This window comes from Merops nubicus, unplaced genomic scaffold (genome assembly GCF_000691845.1).
Source record: "Merops nubicus isolate BGI_N331 unplaced genomic scaffold, ASM69184v1 scaffold1288, whole genome shotgun sequence".
Taxonomy (NCBI): domain Eukaryota; kingdom Metazoa; phylum Chordata; class Aves; order Coraciiformes; family Meropidae; genus Merops; species Merops nubicus.
Window position 1 is genome coordinate 1 of NW_008623425.1, and position 15083 is coordinate 15083.

Below are 15083 nucleotides of genomic sequence, written 5' to 3' on the forward strand. Positions count from 1 at the left end.
AGCACAGACATTCTATGATTCTATGAAAAGATTTCTGACATAACTGTTAGGATGGTTATGTGACCGAAAATTAAATCTAGAAACACATAAGGATAGATAACAGAAGACAAAGTGGTAGCTACTCTAAATTAGCCCATGTCAGTAAAAAATGTAGCAGCGTTTATTTCAGAAAAAAACCCAAGAGTTTCATGTGACAAATTCTTTTACAGTATAACTGGGGTCAGCAGCACCTCATAAAGAAAGAACTGGCCCACCGACAAGGCACATGCTTACCTCTTACATACTCTCTAGAAGGCAAATTTAAGCTAGACAAAGCACTACACACTTTTCTGAAGGACAAGTCACAGAACAAGAACACAATGCACCCTCCCACGTTGCCACATATGTCACAGCTAAAGAAAGAAGACACACATAACCCGAGAGCAGGAAGCTTTGTATACTCACATCTCCATCTAGTGGCCTCTGGTCGTCAGAGTCCCTGGTTGGACTGATGTCCTGCCTCATCACCCAGATAGGCTCCTTAGGTTCATCAGGGGTATAAGGAGAACGGATGGTCCTTGTCTTCACTTCCTCAATAGCCTCTTTAATATCCTTGATGGCCAGTGAAATCGCGTCTCTCTTTTCCTTGCTGTACCTCTGTACAGATTCTCCTGAGCTGGACACGACTCGAGAACCCACGGGTACCTGGCCATTACTTTCATGGCCACCACCAGCAAGAACATGACCATGCTCCAAACTCTGCTCCGCCTCTGGCATGTCTTCAGCTGCCTTGTCTAAGCTCTGAGAGCTCATACTCTGCTTCACCTCTGCTACAATCTGATCAATGTCCTCCTCTTGTTCATAACTATCCATTCTCGGGTAGGGTGCAAACTCTGCTTCCTTCTCAGGGCTGTCGGACTCCCCGTCAGACCGTTCATCGTAATGGTGAAGGCGGGCACCAAGTGCCTCCTTGCGGTAGTTGTCTGCTTCCTCCCTTTCCCGCTCATACTGCTGGATCCCCTCCCTGACATCCAGGTCCGGCGTATCTCCTATCTCCTCATACACGTGCTCCTGCAGCCCATAGTCGGCGTAAGGCTCGGCATACTGTTCGTCCTCTCCCCGATGGAAGAGTCGATGTGTGTAGACGTAGCCCGAGTATGCTGCATTCATGGCCTCCTCGTGCTCGATGGAATGGAAATGCAAATGATTGGGCAACGTTCGATTATGAACGGCCTCACTGTGCTCGGCCTCAGCGTTCTCTGTGTACTCCTCAGACTCAGGCCTGTACTGCACTGCATACGCACTCTCATCCTCATTCTCCTGAACTCTCTCGGTGTCGTAACTGTCCCCAGCTGTAGCTATCTCATCCCCTTCCGCAGTATCCGTGTGGTTGTGGAAACCACTCTCCGTGCTGGCTGACCGAGCTAACATCCCTTCCTCCTCCTGCCCAGGCAGGCCCCCTTGGCTGCTGTTTGCACGCCTCGGGTAGCGAGTGGCATACCGCTGCTCCTCTTCCACCTCTGAGTGCTCCAGGTCAGCCTCCACTGACTCGTTCACTGCTCCATTTGCTGGCTCTTCACCCACCTCCCCCTCAGGCAGTCCAACCAAATGGTTCATGGCAGGTTCTGGTGGGTAGGTCACTTATTCTGTTGGCATTTTGTCTATCACGGCTGGAAAGAAATAAAAAAAGAATGTTACTCTTAAAAAAATCGAAGTGAAGTCAGTAAACAAGCAACAAAAGGCACCCTTCCTTCCCCAGCAGAAGAACATTTGGTTTCATCAGAGTTGAAGTCAGATGACAGCCAGCACAACAGTATGCAAATGATCTCTAACAGCAGCAACCAACAATGATCCCCTTGAGGACTGCACTTCTCACTTTTGTGGACAAACTCTTTGTGAAAGAATCATTTCCAAGCAACTCCTTGGAGATGCTTCTATGGACTGCTGTGGCATTTCAGTGATGTTGGCAGGCACGTGTTAGAAAAAACTTTTGCCAGGAGCTAACCACAGCAGAGATATGACAGAAATACCCCACCTTTGCTTCACCACTCTCCCTGCAGCCCACTAACTTAGCGCAAAGGAAGAATTCTGTAATGCAAAATGACAGATTTAGTCCCATCACAGGAGTCTGCAATAGTTCAGATATATGAGACCTATGCATAATATGTACTTCAGTATGGCATCTTCAGCAGAGCTACTCACCCTTTATACTTTTAAAGAAATCAAAAGAAATAAAAATGCAGTTGGGGTGAGAAGCACATGATAGCTAGACACAACAGTTACTTCCATAGAACGTACCTATAACCACTTAAGATGGCTTCTGCACCAAATATTTTTCTTAAAACACTGCAAAGCCATTACTAATATTCATAAACACAACTACAGTGAGATTACTGAGGCATCTTAGCCTTGCTAACTTTTGAGCAAAAATCTCAAAAGATGATGTAATCACTAGAGAGTACTGAGAATAATAATAAATATGCAGGCCACAGAAATGAGTAAGCTGTGAGAATACAGATCAGCTTCTACAAGTTTCATAGCACAAACAGGCCTATCTGGCTCAGGTGGTTTCATTTTTGTCTAACAGCTTCAGCTATTTTGAACCTTGTCCTATGTTTTTAAAGGCTAATGTTATAGAAAGGACATTTTATGTCCTTTCAGGTCCCCAAGTCAAAACATATATTGTTCAGACTCTGCCCTGCAGCATACAACGTATTATTTATGTAAATAACAATGAAAATGCTGGAAAGCTTCCCATTTTAAGCCCGAACAAAAAAGACTGAAGATGTCACGGCATCTAACAGCTCTTTGAGAAGTCCATCCCAACAGGATTTGCCGCTTCCATTGAACTCAGTTACAGATTTCCACTGGCTCCACATAGACAGAACTAGGCTAAAACAGAGGACTGTTTAAAAATTCTGCCTTGAATCTGATGCATTCTAAGTAGTCACTGATTTGCACCTAAGTGTCTTTGGTCACCCACAGAAAAAAGGGCAGTACTGGTTGAAAGAAACGGAAATACACCTAAACACAGGAGGATGACAAACTTAACAAATGTATTCTGCCACATCTTTAATGGAATTATGTTATTAAGTTAGAAAAGAAGGCAAAATTCAGCTGCATGAAGACTACTTATATCTCAATTCAAATGAGGTATCAAATGACACAATACTTACAACAAAATTTCTGATAATATCCAAAAATATGGGATGCTATTTTAGAAGTCTTAATACAGGCTTACAAATACTGACAGACAGCATCACTGACATATGTAGCGGTGAGAAACAAATTACAGAGATTCTAAACCACACAAAATATTGCTAAAAACCACCTGAGAGACCCAAAATTTTGCACAATGAAAGTTTCCAAGGTTCCACTTGTGAAAATGTCCTCCTTTGAAAAATGATCTGAGGTTAATTTCAAATGTTGGTGTCCTGAAATTTTCAAAGTTGCACCTTTTGGGGGCATGAACAGGAAACTTCACACTTTACTTAAAGCTTTTTACTGAAAAAGAATCTTTCCTGTTTGGCCTTCTTCCAGTAATTTTAATTCCTTTAAAAAAAAAAATTGCAAACAATTAAACACTATTTTCAAATGTATTTCGAATGTTTTTTTAAACAGAGAAATCTTAATTGTTAGAAAAGAAGACAAGCTTACTTATAAAATTGTAGATATGAATAAATGCCCTTAGATCACCTAAGCCCCAGTCACCTTCAGTGAAAAGTAAGCTTATAAGTCAAGTACATTTAACTGTCTAGAAATCAGTCTTTTAGGAAAGCAATTTAAAGGACCACCTATTAAGGGGGTTAGAAGCACTAAATCCCTTTTCATACATGGCAGCTAGAAGACTCCTGAAACCCACTTTTTTTTTTTTTTATTCTTAGTAGCGTTTCCCTCAAGCAAATGCAAGGTCTGCCTAGTTTTTCTCACCAGGCCTTAAAAAAGCACTTTATTTCTAGCAAGCAAACAAAAATCATTAATCTACACAAAATGCCATAAACAAAAGAGAATATAAGCAAGAGTGGTCATCTGACTTTGGAAATAAAGACACAGCACACATCTGAAAGATATTATACTCTCACATTAATTACTCAGAACAGCAGCTGAGCTCCTGTAATCATATATGGCAAAGTGCTCTGTAAGCACTCTTCACTTTGCACTCAGGACTTGAAGGATGAATCTGTCTCCAAAACAGAGAAATCAGAGGTTGATTACTATTGCAGATAGCTCTTTGCTGAAGGTTAAACTACATTGCTGCCTGTGAAGAAGAAAAATTAAACATCTTCACATAATTCTCAAACAACATAAAGCAAAAGGTGGAAGTTTAAGGATTCTTCTCTGCTACTTTACTGTAAAAACCCAAGTATTTAAAACACCCCCAAAGGGCACGCTGTCATCTCGGACCAAGACCACAACATCTGCACCCAGTGCTACTCAGGGAAAGACAAGCAACAAGAAAAGGTGAAAATGTGAGTGCTCAGATTTCAGTTTGGTGGTTTTTTTTTTTTTCCTCACGTCCATATGTGTAATTGCTTGCTCTATAGTGCATGTAGGCAGAATTGACCATCACAGGATTTAAATCTAAAAAAATCAAAACCTAGAAGTTCTTGGGAAGACATTATTACATCTACTGTTTAGATTTCAGCAGTTATAAACTTCCCCATATATAACACACTTAAAGACAATGTTATTAACACCAGAGATCCACATGGAGCAATAATGAAGAGAGTCCAGGCCACAATGGATTGGAAATGGACTGGATTAAGCTGCACTGTGCACCTGAGTAACTCAAACGCAAATCATGCATCAGATTTCAGTTTCCCCCTGTTTCTAAATCTACTTTGGCTCTCAGGAGAGTATAAAATCCTGTGGTGGAAAGGGTGAATATGTGTCACCAGCAGGCTTCTTCAACCACATCAACTCAGGTTATCGCTGTGATTACAAGGAACTAATTTTAATTTTGGCTTCCAATTCAAAAATTGTTCATATCAGCTCCTAAATATCTCTTTGAACTGAACTGACTTCATAACAAAAAACCTGAAAAAGGCATACAACTGCCTTTTGGAGCGTGGAGATGTCATCACTCCTTGAATAACAGAGTGCTAGGACCATACCATGTTTTTGCTAAAACAGCATTTGTAACTTTCTATTTTTTAATTCTATGTATGTACTTTTCTTTTTGAACTTTTTGTTTTGATAACACAACTTTACCCTTGGTGCAAGTCCTCAAAAGCACATTCCCATTTCACCTACTGCAGCACATAAACTGGTGAAAACACATATGACCAGTTTAAAAAAATGACAGTTTATCTGATAAATGTCTTCATAACTTTTTGTACGATTTGAAAAGTACTTCTGGAATAAAAATTATTATATTTACAAACTTAACAGCTTATTAAAAACAAATTATTTACTGCCTATGCAAACCACCTAATTGTTCTTAATAGGAGTTTAAAACAGATAAGCAGCATTTTTCAAGTCTTCACTTCATAAGAACCTTTTTTTAGAAAAGTAATAATTAGCTTTGACCATCGTAATTATTAAACTGAACACTTGGGGAAAAAAACCAGATTCCAGTTCCACTGAACCTTAGCACACCAAACAGCTGATAACCAGTATGCAGCCATCAATGAAGCCAACATAATAGACACAGGATTAAAAAAATAATAATAATTAAAAAAATATATCAAATCGGACCAACAAACACTCCAGACAACTCCTTCATTCCTGTCCCATGGGCATCCTTTCTGGTCCCGTGAAAAGAAAAGGGAGCTGAGAGAAACCTGCACTTGACATAAAAGGACTCCAAAGTTTTGTTAATGGTAAACAGATCTGGAATTAGAAGAGTTAATGATGTCTCAAAACACATTCCACTTTTCTCCCCTTTCAAGTCTCACCTTATTCAGAACTAAAATTTAAACTTGAGCAAGAAATACCATTCATTAATCTTCAGTGCAGAAAGGCCAGATCTCACAATGCTTTAGGGCACTGGTAGGAGAGGGTGTTTTGGTCAAAAAGGAACAGACCACCACCTTTCAACACGGAAGTTCTGTCCACCCAAGAAACAGAGGCAATGGACTCAGAGTATCTGAAGCCATCCATCTGTGGCCAGAAGCTGCTTAACTGGTATTACTACCCAAACAGATGTGATGTATCAAAAGTAGAAGAGAAAATCTTGACCTCCTCAGTAAAGTGCAACAATTAGACATACAAGACCAAAAATACTTAAAAAAAAAAAAAAAAAAAAAAATTAAAAAAAAAAAAAAAAAAAAAAAAAGAAATCATGAATCCCAGAGTGTAATTGGTTGAGGGAATAAATCTGACTGCTCTCACCAACAGGAATGATTAACCATCATACATCCTCTAACAGCTAAGCTCAGGAAATCTGGCTTTCTCTTTCATTCTCCTGTGATTCTCTGACATGTTACTGCTGGATCTATTTCTGGATGTATTACGGATCACATCTTTAACTAGCAACCAGATAATCAGAATTTTGATCACTGGAACTGTTACCATGATTTAAATCATGGTTACTAATAAACTCCTTTTTTAAAGAAGAAAGAGAAACTGAAATAGTGTATAAGAAATGTCAAAGCACTACAACAAGTAGTGCTGACTCTCCACTGATGAATTCTGAATGCAAATGATGTTATCTTTATACTAGTGACATTTTTATAGTAATTAAACCTATGTATTTCTCTTTATTTAAACAAAGAGGGATTAGATCTATGCCACAAAAAAAAATCCCAGATTGACCCAGCAAGCCCAATACTCTCTCCATCTCCTTTCAGATGCCATTAATAGTGTAATACAGAACTGTCCTTGTTTTAGAACAGAACTAATTCTGATCAGTGATTTTACTTTCCAGTTCAGTCTCTTCTAACTAACTGCACTTGCTGAAGTTAACAATGTATTTTTGCAGACAGTGAGCAGGGGTAACACTCCATGTTCAGAGTTACTACCAAGGACTGGTGTGCAGAAAGGCTCTTGCTTACACTTGCTCCTGTGCAGATCACGGTCACTGCCAAATCTTGTGTACTACACTGGGGGTGCACAAAGCAAAAGGCAGCACCTGTGGGGAGGAGCAGACGGGACAGGTGACCCTAAACTGGCCAACGAGAGATTTCATCCCATGTAGGTCATAGTCAGTGTGATGCTGAGGATCACAAGGGTCAGGCTCTCTTCTTCAATGGCCGGCATCTCAGGAGGACTGTCTGTCCCACCTCTGATCCCAATCTGTGCATTCTTGAATCCAGTTCCAGAATGCAGCTCCTGTTCCCATGGGGAACCCAGTTCCCATCTCTCACTGAGTCCAGTGTGAGACCTCCCCAGCACCTACCCCACAGTATCAGTGGTGACAGTGATGTAATTGCCATCAGGGCGGGCTGGGTTCGATACTGGTTTCATGTATGTTTGTATATTTTCCATCTTATTATTATTTTTATTAGTATTTTAGTTTTTTAATCCATAAATCTCTCTCTTATTACTTTTCTCTTCTTCTTTGGGCAGGGAGACAAGTTGACAGAGGGCATCTGTGGGCATTCATCCAGTGGCCAGCCCAACTCTTTTCAAGAAGCCCTACTCTTCTTGACAAGAACAACTGTAGACAGAGCTAAAAAATATGATCCAGTAAGCTGCAGGGCATGGCTGTCCTCATGGTGATTAAGAATGTTGCAAGCTTCACTCACAAGAAGTGTAAGAACAAGTATGTTCAAAAGGCCTTTGGATTTCCCTCCTCTGCCTACATACAAAGACTACATCCAACCTTTCTGACCAAGATAATTTTACTCAGCTGTATTCTTGATCAGTGTTGCACAGCCTTGATGCAACATGTTTTTGATATACTTGAGACAGAAGACATATCTGCCGAGAATCAAGATTGAAAACTCTGCATCTCTTGAAACTTTTGAGTCAGAACTCCTGATTTAAGAAATGATTAATGTGAGGAAAAAATCAAGTTTATCAATTTTGTTATGGAAAGCAAACTTTTCAAGTTAGTTGAACTCTAGATTTTTCAATTCCTTATTGCAGTCAAGCCACAGGTTTTGTCAGGTACACAGAAACATCTGGATGGTGTTGAGACCACTACAAGAAAAGAAGAGTCTGCTGGAATATGAGAGAAGGCTTTTCAGGAAATACAAAGCTTTCAGGAAAACCCAGTTAAACAACAGACAGTAAATTCCACCTAGTTAATCTGTTAGTCTAACTAGATTCCTTCAGCTGTGAGAAGCAAGTTGCAGAACACCATTTGCAGAGAGACTGTTTTGGAGAAAAAAAAGGTAAGTGGCAGAACAGTATACATGTGAAGGAAGAAAAAGCCTCCAGGGCACCTAAGCAATAACTTCTCTACTTCTTAAATGCACTTCTAACAAATCTAGTAGTTAGCAACACAACTGAGCGACACAACTTGATCTAAAAATCTGTTCCAGATCTTCCCAAACCCAAATCCAAAAGTACAGGATCAGCTCACTAAAATGGTACAGAAATAGTGCTGAAATCCAAGGAAATTTCTAGATTCTGTCATATGATCAGTAAAAGGATTTGTTCTGAGGTGCTCATTATTCCTGAGAGCTTTAAGCTAAGGAAGGGTACTCCCTCATGAAAAGCAATCACAGCTCAAAGAGCACAAAAATGCTGATCCTCCTTTAATTAATTCTATTTCACAAGTTTCAAAGGACCTATACCCAAGTCCAGCTGAAAAGGTGGGAGAGATGGGATACAGAACTTGGATACCTTTCACTGTACAACCTACTGAAAAATACATCACTGCCTGGCAACTGTAACATCAGCTACTGAAAACACTAGATCTTACAATCTCTCCCCCCACTCCCCATGCTAGAAAAACTTCCTTCATGCTAGAAAAATAAAAGCCTCGAAAATAACAGCTCTTATTTCAATAGTTATTTCAATCAGCCTTGTGGTTTACTACAGGGGTTTTGACCACGACCTTTTCTAGAAGAGCTTGAAAAAAGCAGTAGGTAAGATGTGGAGATGTTGTTCAGACTGGGGAAGAATGAGGAAGACAGAGAGATGAGGTAACTAAAATGCAGAAGTATTTGATTATGGTGGGCATATCAGCTCTTTTCCACCTGCTTCTCACCATTCAAAACAGCAGAATTAACAATTTCTAGATGCCGTACTATAAGCTCTTTTTCAGGGACCCGATGTACATTACATGTCCAATTTCATTACTGAGAAGGTTTCAAGTATTAGCTAGTCTCTCTCTTTCTCAGAAAGAGTGACTACAAGACACCACAGCCTGTATCTGTTTCCAGTGACAGAAATTAGGTAAAAAGAGCATGTAGGGGCTGCAGGGTATCAACCTCCATGAAGAAACAGTGAAATCCCACTAAAAAAAAAAAAAAAATCATTTAAAGGTAGAGTAACAGATGAGAAATTGTGAAGTTAAAAAGAAAAAAAAAAAAAAAAAAGCTGAACACTTAGTAGTTTCAAGCTGCAACATTCACAGAATTAAATGCTACTTCATTAGATTTGAGCTTTTATCTATGTAACTTTAATTCTCTGGAAAAAAAATACGAATCACATGAAATGCAAAGTATGGAACAAAACAAGAAGGGCAAAGGAAGAGGAAGTAGGATGCACAGGTGTGGATTACAGAAGACTAAAACTAACTTTTTCCTCCCTGCTACATGGAATGCTTTCTCTTCTACCGTATTTTCTATTACCATTTTAGCCCAAATAGGAAGCCAAATCTCATCTCCAGCAATCAAGTTCTAATAAAACCTGCAGATCCTTTTACTTCTATTTCAAGGAAAAGCTGCTGATTCAGTACACATTTAAAAAAACAAAACAAAACAAAACAAAACAAAACAAAACAAAAAACCAAAGCTGCACCTGCACAGACCAGCTCACAAGTTTCCAAAGGCCTGAAGGAAAACTGATATGCCACTTGTATTTTCTCACCAATCTGCAACTGTGTCACAGTGCTAAACTACAAAGACAGCCCCACAGTCCTCTCCAAAACAGCATGGAAGGATGTCATACGTTTACTTCCCAAGCATAGTCCTGAGTGATTACAGAAAAAATTCTGAAGCACATTTTCCAATGTTAAGACCTTTCTGAAATGCTGTGGCCATTTTTCAGCACCAGAGTAGAAGCACCACTAAGTACACATCAGACCTCCAGCTGTAAGAGTCCTGTCTGGTGAGAGCAGCACCTACCTCCATTTGACTGGCCTCACCAGACCTGTCTGCCTGTTCCAGACTCCCCAACAGCAAAGTATTTTCTAACCTTGAAACATTACCAATTTCTGCACCTTCAGTGACTTGGGAAGCCAGATGCACCTTGTGCTTCTCCTCGGAACCAATGGGAGAAGGGTCAGTTACTCAAACCAGGAGGACATCAACATCATTCTCTATTCTCCTCAGTGAGGAAGATCTTGACCAAGACCTACTTTTCAGCACAAGCACAATTCTGTTAATGGAACCAGCTGCTGCAAGGCGACTACACATGGAATCTGTTCCCCAGACATAATTAAACCCTAGTGAAGGCTGGCATTTCTCCACATCTGCAGCTCAGAACAGAACCTGAAGAGTATTAGTAATTGCACTCTGTACAGCTCAGGGTCCTTAGATCTGTCTCTCCAACGGCAGCTTCCTCAGAATTAGTCTGAGCAAGGCAGATGGGAGTGATGCTTCTCTACAGCCACAGGGGTCCTGTCAGGTTAAGAAAAAAAGAAAATCTGTTGATCAAGTTAACCAGATGACATACTGCTGCCAGATCATGAAAATCAAAACCAGATGCGTTCTGTCAAAACCACAATGCTCTCCATACACTTGCCAGTCTCTATCCACTAAGAAAACAAACATACTAGAACACAATTACACAGGAGAGAGTACAGAAGAAAACAAAGAAACATGAGGGGAGTCACCCCAACACATTTTTTCAAAGTCCTGTGCAACATTATTTACAGCTAGAACCTCCATGCAAACCAGTCCAGGTCAACTAACACATACAAACAACGGGAAAAAGGGATATAGTATAACAGCATTTAAAGATGCAGTCATTAATTTCCTTGTTCTTTGCTATACTACAGCATCATTTTGTTCTCAATTTCTTAAACTCAGGACAAAAACTACTGAGGATGTGATCTCTTTTGTGGAAAAAATGCTTTATATGAAGGTAGGAAGCCACTGAATTAACTTTAAATATGGAAGTGGATTAAAAAAAAAAAAAGTGAAAATATAAAGAATTACATGTTTCTCTCATGTTGAAGAGCCTACAGGTTGCTACAGGATTATTTTAAGATTATCACTTTATTACAGAATTTAACACTGTGTTTCAAATCAGTCAGGCAGATGGCTACTTTTGATATTAAGATACACGGACTTCTCTGTACAAGTGAAGTTTGTAGCTCTCTAAAAGTTGTAAAAACCCATGGTGGTCAGTAAATCTAACCTCCTAAAAAGCACAGTTATAAACCCCTAAGGTTATAAACCCCTTGCTGGAACTGCAGCATAAACTATGTAGGAAGATCTGTAACAGAAGTTTGTTAAGCCACAGCACCCATTCCATCATCCTGCAAGGACTGATGTTAAGCTGCCATCCTACAAATATCCAGTCATCCACTTTACCTTTTAAAATATTAGCACAACATAAATTTCCTTGCAGTCTTCTGGGATGCTGGTGTTGTTACAATAGCTCTTGAAAACAAAGAATCCAGAAGGCTCTTCTGCCACACCCTTCTAAAGATGTTAGATCAGCTACTCAAATAGATTTCTTTTTTGCCTATCCGCTCAGGCTGCAGCTAAGTCAGAGACAGCCCCAGACCAGTTCCACAGAAACATGTTTGATAATATAAGTTATCACTTCTGACTTATTGTCTCTCAGATGCTTTTTCACTAGTGGGATGGTGAAGATAAGGAAACAAAAGACAAAAACATTATGAACACTGATTAAATATTAGAGAAACCAGTACCTGCTTGCCCTCTCAGATAGTTGTTACAAACTCACGGAGTCAGAAAAATGTTGGTATGAAGTGGCCACTGGTGATTATCTAGACCAATGAGATCCTCAAAGTGGAACTAACACCAATACCACACCACCAAAACATGTTGGTCATTAATTTGTCTGGCCAAACCTTGAACCCTCTGCAGATGGGTTACTCCACCATCTCTCTGGGCAATCTGTTCTGGTTTTGGACTAGCCTCACAGGGAAGAATCTCTCCACTATGTTCAACCTAGATATGCATTACTATGATAATTTGCTGCAGCTGAAACATCAGAAGTGACCTTATCAATAAGTTTCTCACTTGTCTGTGTAATGTACCTGTTCATAGGAGTAAATAAGAGCTTGGGAAAAAAACACCCAGAGAACCAGGAGGCAGAAGAACATAAGAGAGGGTGGAGGGGCAGCAGAAGAGAAGGAGAACACAACACACAACGTATATTAACAAGACAAGAACCACTTCATAGTAGTCTCTTCTGAAATTTTCTCCCATTCAAATAGTTGCAAGCAATCTAGCTGAAGATCTGGCATTCAGTTTTAAAACCCTGCCTGTCATTTTGTTGTTTCTGTTGTTTATTGCTTAATTTAAATTGTTCTTTACTCTTCCATTTGGCATTTGGACTCATCACTCTTTCAAAGGTAAGTAAGAGGCAAGAGTCAATAGCAAAATCATGGCCATGTTTTGCTTTCATTTTCTTTGTATGTGTCCCAGCACTTTTTGCCTTTAAAAATATTTTTTAAAAATGCATTAAGAGTCATAACAACACTACATAAGCTATGAAGAGAAATACTAAGTCTTGGGGGGGAGGGGAGGGAAGGAAACAGGGAAAATTGGCACCTAACTTACATTTTTTACTCCTGAATATACTGTGAATTTCAATTTAACTGGTGGCACTGAAAAATTTCAAGGAATCACAGTAACCTAGTTCAGTTAAAAACAGACTTCTGAATGCATATTATTTTAGACTGGAATTGCTAACTGAAATTACAGCTACAGCGTCTTTGCATGTATATAATGTTTTCAAACTAAAAGACTGTAACTGTCATATAACCACATCTGAAGATGCTATTAACAGATTCTTCTTTTACATGGGGTGGTGGGTTGACCTTGGCTGGATGCCACATGCCCAACAAGCAGCTCTGTTACTCCCCTTCTCAGCTGGACAGGGGAGGAACACTGTAACGAATAGCTCATGGGAGATCAGTCACCAATTACCATCATGGGGAAAACAGACGCCACTTGGGGAAATTAATTTATTTCCAATCAAATCAGAGCAGGATTATGAGAAATAAAACCAAATCTTATCTTCTTCCTGGCCTCAACTTCATTCCCGATCTCTCTACCTTCTCCCCCACAGCAGCACAGGGGGACAGGGAATGGTTGTTGCTGTCAGTTCATCACACACTGTCTCTGCTGCTCCTTCCTCCTCACCCTCTTCCCCTGCTCCAGTGTGGGGTCCCTCCCACAGGAGACAGTTCTCCACAAACTTCTCCAATGTGAATTTCAGTCCTTCCCCCAGGCTACACTACTTCACGAACTGCTCCAGTGCAGGTACTTTCCATAGGGTGTAGTCCTTCAGGAGCAGAATGCTCCAGTGAGGGTCCACCATGGGCACACAAATCCTGCCCAAAAACCTGGTTCAGCATGGCCTCCTCTCTCCGTGAGGTTGCAAGTCCTGCCAGAGCCTGCTCCAGCACAGGCTCTGTGCAGGGTCACAACCTCCTTTGGGGATCCACCTGCTGCACTGTGGGGTCCTCCATGTGCTGCACATGAATATCTACTCCACCATTAACCTCCATGGCCTGCAGGGGGCCAGCCTGCCTCACCATGGTCTTCAGCACAGCCTGCAGGAGAATCTCTGCTCAGGCACCTGGAGCACCTTCTCCCCCTCCTTCAGAGACTTTGGTGGCTGCAGAGTTGCTTCTCTCCCATATTCTCACTCCTCTCTACTGGCTGCTGCTCCACAGCAGGTTTTTCTCCTTTCTTAAATACATTACCACAGAGGTGCTACCTGATGGGTTCAGCTTTGGTCAGGAGCAGGTCCATCTTGGAGCTAGCTGGCACTGTTTTTGTCTGATATGAGGGAAGCTTCTGACATCTTACAGAAGCCACCCCTTTAGCCTCCCTGCCACCAAAATTTTGCCATTAAGAAACATAGGGTACAAGAGTATAGTGTACCAGCTGTCTCAAAGTAACACTTTAACTATGGTCAAGAAGAAGCTTTTCACTACTTAAAGAACAAATTAGCTTTCTGACTTAATTCTCTTAACGCTGTCATTACTGGCAGGTAAGCACTAGTGTACATAGATTTCTTCTTAGGACCAAGTGGACCAGTAAACCCTCTCGCCTGACACCTATCAGAGACAAAAAAAAAAAAAAAAAAAATTCCTGTCATTCCAGGACAACTCTGTCTACATGCTGGTTTGTTTACAGGCTCCTAAGCATATTCACACTACTCCCTAAAATGGTTAAAGGTGCTGGTAAGAGGAGGCTGCAGCACAGTCCAATGACTCTTCCACTTGTGCAAGCACCAAATTACAGCTTTTAGAGCAGCCTTGGGGCAATTCTCAAAACATGAACTACAAGCCCTAATAAAGCATTACAATTTCCCAGAAGGGTCTCTGATCTAACACCTCTCAACACTTCACCTCAATAAGTAAATTTACATCTGAACCACAGGAAGAAAACTGCTTCAAGAGACCATAAATCTAAGGAAATGCAGTAATATCCAACAGAAAAAAATAATCTCTGAATGTCCTGCATCAACTGCTCTTGTCACTCTGCAAAAAGATCAAACATTTAAGAAACCAAACCAAACCAAACCAGACTAAAACAGAAAAGGCACAAATAAAAAAGATTTGCCCATGAAGTGGATTAGGGTTAATAGTGTTTTCTTTAATTATCACTCAAGGCTTTACAACGATTTATGTCTTTTTTAATAGCATTTTCTTTTTTAATAGCATTTCCTTTTTTAAAACAGTGTTCAAATCCTTTTTGTCTTCTGTCTGATTTTGCACTACGAAATGCACACAGACAGTTGCTGAGCATATCTCACTTTTTGTCAGCCAAGGTTACAGTAGTGTGTCATCTGGCAATATGAACAAGGTAACACTGTCCTTTTGTCAAGTCCCCGGG

The 15083-nt window shown here is 40.4% G+C and overlaps 1 pseudogene; it reads right to left on the reverse strand.

The window, feature by feature from the left end:
- Positions 1 to 444: 444 nt before the first annotated feature.
- Positions 445 to 1596, reverse strand: LOC103777483 (annotated as a pseudogene).
- Between the last annotated feature and the right edge of the window lie 13487 nt (positions 1597 to 15083).